Here is a 14,517-nt window from a genome sequence, read left to right on the forward strand (position 1 = left end):
ACCACATCCAAAAATGAGCCTAAAGCTTTGATTTGGGGCCAATGGGTTGTCTCCCAACTAGGAATACACCACATGTGGCCAGCTTGGAGCCTGGTGATTGAGCAGTTTACTTGCTTTAGCATGACCTTTTGGAACACTTAGGTCGAACACTGATGCTACAAATGCATCTCCTTATTTGAAGTAAGGATATTATGCCTACAAGCACACTTTGCCAAACATGCTCATTAGGGAAATTTGTTTTCTATATCATTCCTCGCAAAGATACGACATGAATCTCTTTTCACAGTGGATTCAGGGGAATATATGTGGACTAATCCAACCAAAATGCGGACCATATAAATACTTATGGTTTTGGTTGATGAATCGAGAAACTGGTCACATGTTTGTCCACACACATTGCTACTAAACCTCATGGCCGATTAGGGTTCACCACCTACTTATCCCTTAAGGTCCAAGAGACTGGATAATGCCGGAGAGTTTATATCGAAGGTTTTCGCTAAAGTATTGCATTTCGTTTTGGGTTTCTAATTGAACATCGAATTCCCATGTTCACCCCAAATAGCCTCGCCTAGTTATCATAAAGCGCAATTTAAATGATCGCCCGAATTTTGGTGAACATACCAAGTTTTCGGTTTCTACCTAGGGCTATGCAATCTTTGTATGTAGTTATGTTGGTCTGCCTTGAGGCCTATTGCCACCTAACCTATATGACGTTACGGTTGGTTACTGGGTACGAACCTGACGATTTTCGTGTTTACGCATTTAGGTGTGCCTTCCATGTGCCAAGTTGCGTCGCCGCAACGTACCACCATGGGTCCTCAAAGAAGGATGTGTATCTTTTATCGATCATGATTCTCCTTCATACTAGCTCTCTTAAGCCCTTGCATGCGATCTCTTTACTGCTCATTTGCGGGTTGTCACTTCAATGAGACAGTCTTCCTGCCATTAGGGAGAGATAAGAATGTCAACGTTCCTGTAGAATGGCGCGAATTTGGATAGACATTGTCCACTATGTCTCATCTTGATCCCCATATCGCACAAATGTGATAAGTAAGTGTGATGAATTCTAGTTTTCAGAACGTTGCTCCAGACGTATTCCTTTGATCTAGCTAAAGTGACGAGATTATATACTAGTTGCAAACATGCTTGCAAGGATAGACGTACTTAACGGATGTCGAGTCAACATCACTGGACAGTTTGGACGCCCCTATTGGATGGTCCGGTACATCGACGGATAGCCAATCAATCTGTCTTGGCCTGGAGTACGACAGATCACTCGGTTTGTAGGATTCACTTCCCTAGAAGCGGAAGGCACGGTACAAAATGAATCAAAATTCAATCGCTGTCTCAAAACATTTCCATATCATGAGATTAATTCGGATTTCACCCGAGATTTAAAGTTCTTGGTCCAGTATACTAGTTTGGATGAGCTAAATTAAATTGAAATGAGATTATCATCGATGATGTTTTCACTTATATGGTAGCTACTGACATAAATGAAAAACGACGATATCGAATCGTGTTCCGTTGATTAAGTGATAACGTAGAACTGATTAGACAACTAAAGTTACAATCCAGGTCAAATTCCTTACCAAAATGTGTATTGGACCTGTCGTTCCTACACAGCCTAAGGTAACCCTATTGTGTTACAAGTGGGAAATGAAGTGTTATGAGATGAATGAAATAGTACGATATGATGCACGCTTTACGATGCAAGGTTTCTCTCAAACGTCCTTTGATTAATAGCATCATTATGAAATATGGTTAGTGCTTTCTCCATAGGGATATAGATACGGAGATTTACATGTAATTTCCTGAAGAATTATATGGACTGGTTCAAATAGTTCCAAAACCACGTAACACCCTCGTAACTCGTTTTGAGGCGTTCACTTATGGATTGAAAAATCCGACGGATGTGGTATACCCGTCTACGTTATTATTTGATCAGTTAGGGATGAATTATGCCCTTGCATGTTAAACTATGAAGTCTTATTCCAAATTGCTAGAGTTACAGTTTATGTTGTTAACACGAATCTCACTAAGACTTCGGAAGAGCTTGAGAAAACTGCCTCGCACCTGAAGATGGAATTTGAGATGAAAGATCTTGGGAAAACTCGTCTATCTTTGACCTGAAGTTCAAGCATTGTTCTGATGGTATTTTGGTCTACCAGTTGAACTACACCCCAAATGTGTTACCTTTGAGTATACCTTTAAGCATCCATATGTTATAGACCCTGAAAAGGTTATGGAATCTGAAATTCCATATCTAAAGTTCAACTTTGAGCTTCGTTGTACTTAGCTTATTGTATTTAGACATGATATCTCATTCGCTGTTGATCTATTGGTAAGGATCTAACAACACGCCTACACGCATCCATTGAATTGGTATTAAAGACGTACCCTAAAGGTACCACGAAGGCAAATCCTAATGCATCTTGAGCAGATCCAACCCCCCTGATCCTCGAAATGATGCTTGCCTTATTTGTTATGCTGAAGCTGGTTACTTATCAAACCCACACAAGGCAAAATCCCCAAATGGTTATGTCTTTACCATTAGGGATATCGCAATATCTTGGAGGTCCACGATATGACCTTAGTTGTGAAATCTTCGAATCGTTCCAAGACTCACCTCACTTCACTACGCCACAAGTGAGACATGGTTAGGAGTTCTTGTTGAGAATTTTGAAGTACTTGCTGTGTTTTCATCCATTGTTGAGTCCCAACGACGATCCATGAAGATTACGCCACATGTATTAACCCAACCAAGCCATGATACATCAACGAAGTCAACACCAAGACATATTGCGCCTACATCTACTTCAGCAAAACATCAGGAGATTGAAGTCATGCAATCCGTTCCCAAGATAACTTGGTCGATCGCTTCACCAAGTCATTGCCTAAGTCTACATTTCAAAAGCTCGTCCAAGGAATCGGTAGGCGTAAATTATTTGAGTTGAATCGCTTGTAGTTCTTTTATTTAAAAGTTATGTCTAACTCAGGGGGAGTATCTTGAAGCATACTCACATGATCTTAATGTGCTTTTTTTCCCTACGATTAAGAGCATTTTTCCCACTGGATTTTTGCTACTTAACTAGGTTTTAATGAGGCACCCATCCCAGGATAATTATACTCCGTTGAGTTCACTACCTTCGTCCAGTTTGATGAGCGTTTTAGACATTATGCATATCTTTTTTACTTTTCTCCTTAGTCTATAGGTTTTCCCATTCCTTGGGTATTATCATAGCAAGGTTTTTGTGAGTTTTTACAAATGCATACCTCAAAGTAAATTTGAGACTCGCGATCACCCGTTGTGCCGATCACCTCATCAACTATTTTACCTTATCTGCTGAAGAATCTGATGCGATGGTTTGTTGAGTATTTACATGCTCAAGGGGTGTTGCAGTCATATTTAGAATAGGAATGTGATTGTGTAAATCCTAGTAGATATGAGAATGTATCTTACATTCCTATTAGGAGTAGATTACCTATTAAGAGTTGTAATCCTAAAAGGAAATGTTTTTACCTATCCTACTACTATAAATAAAGGCATAATGGGTGGAATAGAACACACCCACAATTACACATCTCTCTCTTCTCTCTACTATTGCAGAACCTTTGTCTCTCTCTATGGCCTCTATAATTGTTTAATAAATTATGCCTACAACAGATTTTAGAATTTAATATAATAAAAACGAATTTAAAAAAAAAAACAAATAAAGAAATTAACTAGTGAACAATTTAAAGAAAGTCAATTTGTAAAGCCTAGGGTTCCGCCGTCCCTTAACAATCCTATGCAATTTTACCAATTCCTTATGAATTTCTACATACATGCTTTGAACGTTAGGTTTTCTTAATACATATTTTCCTCATGATGTTCAAGCGAAAACGTATATCTAACATGCAACCCGTCTGTGATGTTCAGATCAAATATAGACATGCAAGACTCATTAAATTTTGTGAAAACCTTTTGAAAAACAATGCAACCCTTAAGAGCGTGATGTTCGCCTATTACTAATCGCAAGAAGCCCTCTTCAATTTCAGGGTGATGTTCCAACAGAAATTGCATCAAATTGCTTGTCTAAAAGCCCTAATGGTCATTAAGACAATTACATAGTTTAATCACCGTGATTAATAATTTAAAGCAAGCATGCTTCCATTCATAAGCAAATTAATAAAATCACATATTCATGCTAAGACTCAAGGCTTCGCCCTAGCAAAAGAACTAGTTACAAACAATCATAATAAAATATTATTAAGAAAAAGGATAGAAAACACATAGAAAATAAACTTGAATTGTCAAAGGCATGTGCGTTTCCTCTTCTCCTTCCCTTCTAACCCTAATGGCTAAAAAGTCTTATTTATACTACTACAAAATAAAACCCTAAAAAGTCTTAGAATAAAACTAGGAAACATAATAAAATAATAAAACAGAAAATAAAAGGTTTCCTATTTAAATTGAAATTTGGACTTCTCAGGAAATCAGACTTTTGACCAACCAAATAAACTCCGATTTGGTCCCAAAAGGTCTATTTTGAAGGCTGGAGAGGAAGTCACATGGCCGATCAATCCAAACTTCATCCATTCGATTACTTTTTGCTTCAGAGGAAGTCACATGTCCTATGTTGAAAATATATAATGAAGTATCAAAATTCTACCAAAATAACCAATAAACTATAACTAAGAATAGGGTAAAATATATGGCATAATATGGACTATAAGTAAACATCAAGACGTCCCAATTTTAAGAATTTAGCATACTAATCGAAGTTCCCCAGCTAGCATATAATAGTATTTAGCAAAAATACAATCCAAGTCTATTGCAACTATCATTACAAAAAACAAAAAAATTCCGAAAAAAACCTTCAATTCGTTGCATTATTGGGAAATCGCATAACTCTAATTCTCAATCAACTAATACAAATATTGGAGGGAATTGTTATTAGCACTCCAAAAATCTCATTCTACACTCCAAACTTTCTATATTAGGAAAGAAAAATACACTTGTGAGGAGAGTAGAATGAGATTTTTGGAGTGCTAATAATACTCCCCATATTGGATAGAGGATTAATGAAGCCACCAGATGCATTTTATTGCACATGATCATGCTTAGCAAACATATGATCATTAATGACATGACAAAAGAATACATTATGAAACTGTAAAAAACCGAAAATTTATACTTTAACACAAATATACGCATTCAATGGAAATCAAGAACAGATACATGATACTCGAAATAGAGGAATTACTTACCATAATAAAAACTAAAAGTGACACAAATTGATGAACAATTGAGTTAGTACTACATATCAAGTGATGGATTAAGCTCGAAAATATGCAATAAGCAATACTTACTATTTGTATTAGTTGTAAATTTGAGGCCTTTCACTTTAGATCATCGCCCCAACGTAGCAACTAGGAAGTTGTATGCAAAGATGACAGCTACTTTAGAACACCCATTTCAGAAAAGATTCAATTAGAGGCCATGGAGATTCAGCAGAACAGAGGGAAAAAGATAATCCCAAACAAAATTCTAGAGAGAGAAGAGTTGCCCTGAAATCAAAGCCAGTTGAAGAATTTTCTTCGAATCGGGAAAACCGAGACTGGATTCACGTTGTGCTTCCTGGAAAAACTGTCGAGAGAGAATTGGGGGTGGGTTGGAAGAACGTATTGGAAGCAAAAGGAAGAGCCCAGTTTCACTTTAACTAAGAATCCCAATTCAATCCTTGATCAGAACACATAATATAGGCTAATAAAATATCTCACCAAAGCACAAAACACAAAACAATCGAACGGAAATTAGTGGAGAATTAGTGAAACGCAACAGAAGCAAAAATAGTGAAAAGTAAAGGGAATAAGCTAGAAGACACAATGATGGTCGACAGGTGGAGCGGAAGGGCATAACTTCATTTTCACTGTAGAAAAGCTGAAATAAAGCACATCTAGATAAAAATTTGGAGAGCATTTTGTCATTTTATTGTTATAGAATAGTAACACTTGAGTTTGAGTTTTAATTAGTATTGTTCACCCTAAAAACTACCAAGCCTACGTGGCACGTAGACCGAGCAATTAATAAGCTAACTACGTTATTCGGTAGTATGCTGGGCATGCCAACTCGTCGGCTGAGCTCGGCCAAGGAGTAAAATGTGTTGATATCGCGTTGGGCGTGCTGATAACTTCTTGATCTTGTGACTACGGCCGAGGAAGGAACAAGTTTTGGCCTTCAGGTTCTAGAGCCTGAAGGCAAGGCTGCTAGTTCTACGAAGTACAATATCAAATTCGGCTTTCAATGTGCCGAATGTAGTAACTTGTAACACCTTACTTTGCGAAGAAGGCTGAGATGACCTCTGCCAATAAGGATTCGAAAATCCTTCTAGACCGAGACTTGGATAAATAACCAATCAGCCTCGATGCAGTGCTGTCTATCCAAACTGAAAGTGCTCCGCAGTCGACTGATTCTACGGAAACAATGTTGTTTATCCAAATTGAAGATGTTCGCCAGTTGCCTTCACAGTGTTGTTTATCAGTGTTGTTTATCCAAACTGAAGATGTGTTGGCGGAAAAAAATCTCAAGGTTGTTGAGAGGTTTCGCATAGAGCGAGAGTTTGCGCAGGGCAGTTTTGTGTGTTGAGTTGGAGGAGTTTTAGAATGATGTCTACGACATTGTATTTATAAGAATGAACTGTCTCACCCTCAAGTTGTAGCCGCATCACACGATTCTTGGAATATTACTCCAGGTAGAATAATCATCACTTAATCTTGCTGATTATCCTATACGCGCAATTGCATTAGGATAATTGTCCCTCATCACTCATCGGCCAACTGGAAGTCATCACATGCATCATGATAGAATTCTATATTGCATAGAACCATAGATAGTCATTATCATCACCTCCACACGTTAGCCAAAGATAGAATCCTAATAGAACTCTTTATTTGCTGCATGAAAATTAAAACCGCCACCTCATCCTGCAATGCTAGTGATAATCGACATGCATAGCAAGCCTGTAGGTCTTTGGCTAATCCCAAAAGCCATTCTGACCACGTCACCATTTCAATTTCATCTTTATCCCATGCATAGATTAAGTGCATGAAATTAATCCAGTAGTAGATGCACCGCCGTATGCCGAGTATCTCCAATTAATTTGAATTGTAGGTTAGAGATATTATTTGCATCACGTTTATCTGGAACAAGAGAAAAACCAAGATAATTCACTATTAAAAAATAATCATTATGATTAAAAATCATAATATTATCTCTTAACAATAAAATTATCTTAATTTCTTTATATGACAGTGTGAAGTTATGGTCATTTAACGGCCTTGATTGCACGGGCCAATGGTGTAAATTTGGGTCCAAACAAGTATATATAAACATAATTTACATTTCAACATTTTATTTTCGTTGTTGGGAATGGCAAGTAACAAAAATATATGTAATTTCATTAATGTAATTTCATTAATACTTCTTGTGTTACATACGTGTGTATATTAGACCTGGCAATTTCTTACACGACCCGTTAACACGACACGTAAACGACACGAAAATAACGGGTTTCGGGTCAACACGATAACTAATCGGGTCATTATCGGGTCACACGATAATAACCCGTTAATAACGGGTCCTTAACAGGTTTACACGAGAGTGACACGCGGGTAACCTGTTTCGACACGATAAGAAAAATGCTATTTTGATGATTTTAATTTTTTAAACTACTAAAAAAAAACTTACTATAAAATGCAATAGATATAATGAATATGTATATATTGTTTATTAATTATTATTCTATATAAACTTTAAATTTTAAGTTTTATTTATTTATTTATTTTTATAGTATATTATAGGCAAAGATTGAGATTAAAAATCATAAAACACATTAAAAATAAAAATATCAAGTAATATAAACATACCAAACACATAAAAAAATTATAATAATTAATTTCCCACCTAATATTTCAAGAGTTTCATCCATTTCCCACCTAATGTTTGGGAAATTTTGCAGCCTATATCCATCCATTTCCCGCCTAATATTTAACCCAAAGAAACTCTAAGTGTTAGTTAATGTATTGTTTTGATGGGATACGCATCCTATGAAACAAATTTCAATGATCCAACCGTCAAACTTGTTTATATATGCTTCGAGATCGGATACGCCAAAATTTGCAAAAAAAAAATATTCAGAGATCAAGAAACGAGACAAAACTTTTCAACGGTTATAAACGAAAAATCACGATTTAACGGTTATTTTAACTTTGATTTTGATGATTTTTTACAGCTATACTCTTTGACCCTATATGAATATAATGAATGAATTCGATCTTCAATTTAAAATATTTACATTGGTGGATACCACAAAATCTTATGTTATACTTGATAAAAGTATAAATAAACTCTCAAGTATTAGTGAATTTATCATTTTGATGGGATACGCATCTTACAAAACTAATTTCAACGATCCAACCATCAAACTTGTTTATATATGCTTCGATATCACATACACCAAAAATTGCAAAAAACAAACATTCAGAGATCAAGTAACGAGACAAAAAATTTTGACGGTTATAAACGAAAAATCACGATTTAACGGTTATTTTAACTCCGATTTTGATGATTTTTTACAGCTACACTCCTTGACCCTGTATGAATACAATGAATGAATTCGATCTTCAATTTAAAATATTTATACTAGTGGACACCACAAAATCTTATGTTATACTTAATGAAAGTATAAATAAACTCTTAAGTGTTAGTGAATCTATCGTTTTGATGGGATACGCATCCTACGAAACTAATTTCAACGATCTAACCGTAAAACTTGTTTATATATGCTTCGAGATCGCATACGCCAAAAATTGCAAAAAACAAGCATTTAGAGATCAAGTAACGAGACAAAAATTTTCAATGGTTATAAACGAAAAATCATGATTTAACGGTTATTTTAACTCTAATTTTGATGATTTTTTACAGCTACACTTCTTGACCCTATATGAATACAATGAATGAATTCGATCTTCAATTTAAAATATTTACACTAGTGGATACCACAAAATCTTATGTTATACTTGATGAAAATATAAATAAACTCTCAAGTGTTAGTGAATCTATCGTTTTGATGGGATACGCTTCCTACGAAACTAATGTCAACGATCCAACCGTCAAACTTGTTTATATATGCTTCAAGATCACATACACCAAAAATTGAAAAAAAACAAACATTCAGAGATCAAGTAATGAGACAAAACTTTTCGACGGTTATAAATGAAAAATCACGATTTAACGATTATTTTAACTCCGATTTTGATGATTTTTTATAGCTACACTCCTTGACCCTATATGAATACAATGAATGAATTCGATCTTCAATTTAAAATATTTACACTAGTGGATGCCACAAAATCTTATGTTATACTTGATGAAAGTATAAATAAACTCTTAAGTGTTAGTGAATCTATTGTTTTGATGGGATACGCATCCTATGAAACTAATTTCAACGATCCAACCGTCAAACTTGTTTATATATGCTTCGAGATCGCATACGCCAAAAATTGCAAAAAAACAAACATTCAGAGATCAAGTAAAGAGACAAAACTTTTCAACGGTTATAAACGAAAAATCACGATTTAACGGTTATTTTAACTTCGATTTTGATGATTTTTTACAGCTACACTTCTTGACCCTATATGAATACAATGAATGAATTCGATCTTCAATTTGAAATATTTACACTAGAAATCTTATGTTATACTTGATGAAAGTATAAATAAACTCTTAAATGTTAGTGAATTTATCGTTTTGATGGGATACACATCTTACAAAACTAATTTCAACGATCCAACCGTCAAAATTATTTATATATGCTTCGAGATCGCATACGCCAAAAAATTGAAAAAAACAAACATTCAGAGATCAAGTAATGAGACAAAACTTTTCGACGGTTAGAAATGAAAAATCACGATTTAACGGTTATTTTAACTCCGATTTTGATGATTTTTTATAGGTACACTCGTTGACCCTATATGAATACAATGAATGAATTCGATCTTCAATTTAAAATATTTACATTAGTGGATACCACAAAATCTTATGTTATACTTAATGAAAATATAAATAAACTCTAAGTGTTAGTTAATGTATCGTTTTGATGGGATACGCATCATATGAAACTAATTTCAATGATCCAACCATCAAACGTGTTTATATATGCTTCGAGATCGCATACGCCAGAAATTGCAAAAAACAAACATTCAGAGATCAAGTAACGAGACAAAATGTTTCGACGGTTATAAACGAAAAATCACGATTTAACGGTTATTTTAACTCTGATTTTGATGATTTTTTACAGCTACACTCCTTGATCCTATATGAATACAATGAACTAATTTGATCGTCAATTTAAAATATTTACAGAAGTGGATATATACCACAAAATCTTATGTCATGATGATCTATGAAAATTGAGGATTTTGTAAAAGGAATAACATGTAAGCTTTGAGTTCCATTGGCAAGGTTACATGATCGTTTAGATTTTTAAAACCCTCCAAATCTCATGAACAATGTTATTTATTTTAATGAAAAATTAATAAAATTAATAATAATTATTGTAGAAGTGTGAAAAATGTAATCACTCGTAATAAAAAGCTTTACAACTTTCATTAAGGGGTCAACTCCGAAATTTAGTATGCATATACTGATTTAGTATTATGTTTTACATTTTTTTGGGTCAAATTATGTTTTTCATTTTCAGTTTTATTGATTTAAAATATATTTTTCTTAACGGGTAACGAGTCGGGTCATATTACCTGAAAATATTAACGGGTTGATTTCGGGTCGGGTCATATTACCCGTTTACTTTAACGGGTATTACACGACACGACCCGTTAAGCTATCGGGTATGACACGAAAACGACACGAACACGAGAAACACGACACGAATGCCAGGTCTAGTGTATATATATTTGTGCCAGGTTCTCAAGGCTGCCATTTTTTTGGAAAAAGAAAAGAGAGTCATCGTACTACAAGAATCTAAAAAATTTATTAGAGGATCTCTTTGCTTCTGGTGATGGCGAATCTGATCCTATTCATTGTTACTTTGCTGATGACCTCATCAGGGCAACCAACAACTTCCATCCTTTTCTCATTGTAACTTATAGTTCAGGCAACAAAATGTTCGGGGGATTTCTAGATGGCCGATCAATTATCGTTTCAAAGTACAACTTTGGGAACGGCCTAAATGAGGATAGGGGCAGGTCTTGCGTTATCCGTAGCACTGTCATTTCATTACAGATAAGCCATCATAAGAATGTTTTGAAACTCTTGGGCTGCTGCTTAGAGTTCCCTATACCAGTGCTAGTGCATGAATACGGAGCAAAATGAGTTTTCAACCCTGATGGAAGTCTAAGAGGGGCTAATGAAGGTCAAATCATGCTACTTGGAACATTAGATTGCGTATCGCAAAGCAGGTTGCTAGTATAGTTTCATATCTCCATACCGCCTTTGCCAGACCCATCATTCATAGGAATCTGAACCCCAGCTGCCTGTTCTTGGATGATGACTATGTTCCCAAACTTTACAACTTCTCGCTCTCTATAACCATTCCTATGGAATCGGATGTTGATGATGATGTGATTGGGATATTTGGCTACATTCACCCTGTCTACCTGTATTCTAATCGCATTACAAAAAAAGCTGATGTTTATAGCCTTGGTGTGCTTTTACTTGTATTCCTGATTGGACGAGAACTTTGGGGACTTTGGGGGTGGGATAAATTGAGATGATTTGATATGTTCGTGATTGTGATGGCCGAATTGGGGAAATTGTTGATCCGAAAATCTGTGAGGAAGTGAGGGGGAATGAGCAAGTACAACATCAGTTGCTTGATTTCCTAAAATTGGCATTGTTATGCATTCGAGATGACATTGAAAGAAGGCTATACATGGTGGATGTGGCTAGAGAACTCATTCGAATTGAAGAATTTGTTTTGGCCAGCTAGCTTTAATCCACTAGATTTGTTATCAAAAGTATTGGATACCTGTTTAACGGCAATTCTAATGTTTGTAATCTGATCGTCCTCATTCTGTAATTGAGAATTTGTAGCTGATGATAGAACTTTCGTATATCAATAAACTTCTCATACTGGAAATGTCCGCTTGTACATAAAACCTACACTGGACTGGGTGGAGATACTTTGTGCAATCCGAATCACCAATTCTGAGCAGCCTATATTCTGCACAAGAGGAAAGAAAAAAACAATGGCATCTAAAATCTTGTAAGTTCTGCTTTTCTAGTTTGTTTTAAATTTTAACAGTTGTACACCACAGAATACTTAGTATCCTTTTCCCATCTTGTAATTATTTTGAAAATAAAATAAAACTCTCAATGACCTCTGCTTCTTCTTCAATGAAACGTACATTGTGTCGGTTCTTTGCATATCATGTCTGTGGTTTGTCACAGCCTTGACTAATTTTTCTGTATCTTATAATCAAAACGGAGGACAAAGAGAGCTCAGTCTTGCATAATGGAAGCATATAATTAGAGGATCTCATTGCTTCATGTGAGGGACATCTAGTCTATGTGCACTTACTTTGCTAATGAGCTCTCAAAGCAACTAACAAATTCCATCCTTCTTGCCTTATTAGTGAGAATTCATCTTCCCATCCGTCCAGAGGTTTTCAAGATGACCGGTTAATTATCGTCAGGAAGTGCTTCAAAGGGTGATGGTCTAGCCAGGTTCCAATTAGGTACATGGCCATTCACGAAAATTATCATATCGATGCAGATGAGTACACATAAGAGCGCTTCGATAATATTGAGCTGCTACTTAAAGTTCCTAGTACCAGTTCCGGTGTATGAATATACAACAAAATGATTTCTCAACTGATGTAGGAGAACTCGTACAAACAAAAAGAAAATAAAATATTTCAAATTCAGGAAAATAAGAATTAAAGTTGGAAAAAATTAAATTCAATCCGTATGGCAGCAGACAAGGCAGCAAGAAATATTGTGGTGTCAGAATTGGACTTGCAATATATCGTTTTTGAAGAGAATCACTAGGAGAACAAGACTCATGGTATACCATGAGCTGTTAAGATTAAGGCAAAAAACGATGGTTTTTGCTGACATATCTGTTAAAAGTACAACACCAGCCCAAAGATAATGGATTTAGCCCATTCACAAAGAAAGATCCATGCACATGCTAGAGAATTCTAGCAAAGTTCAAGTTGGTGGAAGAGTCTAGAAGAATGGTAATGATTCCACCAATATACAAGATTAGTGTAGATAATTCTAACTTAGGAAGTTAGTGGAATTATATAGATATCTCTAGCATGATGTTTCCATACTTCTCCAAGGTTCCATCCATGCCTATAAAAGGAGAAGGCATCCACACCATTTGTAACCAATCAACCAATCAAGAAGAAAGTAGCCAAGAAGAGAGCTAAGTAAGAGAGTGAGAAGCCTTGTAAGTGAGTAGTATTGTGAAGAGTGAGTGGTCTAGAGTGTGTCTCTAGAAAGAGTGAGCATCATAGCTTCTAAAGATTGTCCTTGAGAGCGTGTTGTAATATTTTGTGTGTGTAATACAAGTAATTTGTTTACTTGTTTTATCTCTCCAACACTTGTGTTAGAGTTGTGTTGTAACAACCCGTCCCAGAATTTACATAAGAAAATGGGTATTTTTGTATTTTCACTAAGTTTGGAGGATACTTTCCTTTTTAAAATTATTTTTCTAGCCTTAATTGGTGTGCCCAAGGAGCCCACCCCTGTTTTTGTTCCCCGGTTCCTTCCCTTCCCTTTTCTTTTATTTTTTTTTTTTTTACTGAAAAGTCTCTTTCTTCTCCCTCACTCTCTCTTCTCGTGCTCTCTCTTCTTTCTCCCCCTCTCGGTGCTCCTTCCTCCGACAAGAACACACACACACACACCCATGCCCACACCTATAACTCTTTTCTAACCCCGTGGTTGTGTTTTGGACGTCAAACCATGAAGAAACCACCTCGGAGACATTTCCCAGTTTTCCGGCGAGCACCGCCCCTTTCGAGACAATTTCCGGCCAAACCACGACGATTTGGCCGGCGTGCGAGGTATCATTCTCTTCGTCTCGCTGAGTTCTACAACTTTCCTTTTTGTTTCACCTAATTTAATTGAGTATTGAAGAAGTTATACTCATTTGAATCTTGCCCAGTTTCCGGCGGACACCCGTGGCTTCCAAGCTGTTTTCCGGCCAACTCCGGCCACGATGACGAGAACCAAGGGTATATTTCGATTCCTTACCTTCGGGGCTTCAATTTGGTATATTGAATGACATGTGTTGGTTGAGTTTTGAGCTCCAACGGAGCTTAGGAATTCTCCGGCCGAAATCCGGCCTTCTCCCTCCTTGGAATCCGGCGAACCACCCAAACCCAAGGCCTTTGGGCCTTTCCTGCCAAGCCCAAACCCATTACCCTTTTAATTAGGCCTTTGGGCCGTGAGGTTCAAGCCCAAACCCATTTTCTGTTTTTACCCAAACCCAACCCATTTAAAACCCT

The 14,517-nt window shown here is 36.1% G+C and overlaps 1 long non-coding RNA gene and 1 pseudogene across 1 annotated transcript; one reads left to right on the forward strand and one right to left on the reverse strand.

Moving 5' to 3' along the window:
* Window positions 1-4,226: 4,226 nt before the first annotated feature.
* On the reverse strand, window positions 4,227-5,716 carry LOC148696915 (uncharacterized). The gene is made up of 2 exons (XR_015962048.1): window positions 5,356-5,716; window positions 4,227-4,617 (listed from the first exon to the last, which is right to left on the reverse strand). It is a non-coding gene; the product is annotated as an uncharacterized LOC148696915 (long non-coding RNA).
* Window positions 5,717-11,035: 5,319 nt separating this feature from the next.
* Window positions 11,036-12,140, forward strand: LOC137724904 (non-functional pseudokinase ZED1 pseudogene; annotated as a pseudogene).
* The last annotated feature ends 2,377 nt before the right edge of the window (window positions 12,141-14,517 follow it).

The sequence above is a fragment of the Pyrus communis genome, chromosome 5 (assembly GCF_041283825.1).
Source record: "Pyrus communis isolate YQ-2024b chromosome 5, ASM4128382v1, whole genome shotgun sequence".
In the NCBI taxonomy this organism is placed as follows: Eukaryota; Viridiplantae; Streptophyta; class Magnoliopsida; order Rosales; family Rosaceae; genus Pyrus; species Pyrus communis.